Genomic DNA, 1,185 nt, shown 5'->3' on the forward strand with positions numbered 1-1,185 from the left:
ACCCAAGATATGAAACATACGTAAGGAGCCTAGGGTTTGTCCTGGTCCCCGGTTTCGCAGTCAAAGTACAGTGTGTACGCCCTCCTAGGACACGGCGTTATTGGCCTCCTTTGCGATTCCATCGTATCGAGTCCGCAAATGAGGCCAAACTGTGAGCGCCGTTTTCGCACTTACGAGACGTATCGGAGCACGGCGATGGCGATGACCACGCGCACTAACTATTCTTCAGTAACTCTTTCTTCCAGCTGAATACAGCTCGTAACAGACAAACTACACTTGCATCAGATGTTCTTTCGGACATGATCCTCTTCAGAGAGGATGCACTCACTTTGCCCGAGCTCTTACGGGAATCGGTACACTGACTGCCGCGAGTAATGACTTTAGTAGGCAGGGCCACTACACATGTAGTGTGTGGACAGTAAGTGGGAAACGTGGGTCTCACGAGCAACGTGACCCTGCAGTCGCACTATCATATGTGTCCTCGATGGCTCAGTCGGATAGAGCGTCTGCCATGAAAGCAGGAGATCCCGGGTTCGAGTCCCGGTCGGGGCACACATTTTCAACTGTCACCGTTGATATTTAACACGCCTGTAAGCAGCTAATGGTCTGGATTTCAATGTAATTTCATAGATGAAATATGCTCCGCTCCTTCCTTCCCCTCTCGCTTGTCTCTACGAGGCCGGGCTAAGGACAGCGGGATTTCGAAGCGTATGTGGGAAGCAATTGACAGTGAATGCCAGTCGCCTTTCGGCACGCTAGCGGCACGGACGTCTTGTTTACGTCCTCGCCGCGCAGCTCGCTCGCGGAGTTGTTTACGTGATTCTGCCGTCTTAGCGCGCTATATTTCATTCGACAGAGAATGGCTTATGCCCACCGAAAATCGACACTGAAGATTAGCTTTGCACCTGAATATGCCCGACCAAAAGCACTGGAAATCGAACAGTTTATCAGAGATGAAGTCAAGATTGACTGCAACGATCTTGTTGGCATCCACCTTTCTATAGTGAGCAGTGTGGTATACGTGAAATTGGTCAACGAAGACATATGTGAAAAAATTCTAGATGCAACTCGAAGTGGTATTAAGTTCCGTCACTCTGATAGACACATCGGTGACGTAACTGTGGAACATGCGGGACTTGGACTGCGCACGATACGTGTTTTTGAACTCCCTTTCGAGGTGCCTTC

General features: G+C 49.9%; 1 non-coding gene across 1 annotated transcript; it reads left to right on the top strand.

Annotated features, from left to right (window-relative positions):
• Positions 1-478: 478 nt before the first annotated feature.
• Trnas-uga (transfer RNA serine (anticodon UGA)) lies at positions 479-552 on the top strand. The gene has a single exon. It is a non-coding gene; the product is annotated as a tRNA-Ser (tRNA).
• Positions 553-1,185: the final 633 nt, after the last annotated feature.

The sequence above is a fragment of the Schistocerca gregaria genome, chromosome 9 (genome assembly GCF_023897955.1).
Source record: "Schistocerca gregaria isolate iqSchGreg1 chromosome 9, iqSchGreg1.2, whole genome shotgun sequence".
In the NCBI taxonomy this organism is placed as follows: domain Eukaryota; kingdom Metazoa; phylum Arthropoda; class Insecta; order Orthoptera; family Acrididae; genus Schistocerca; species Schistocerca gregaria.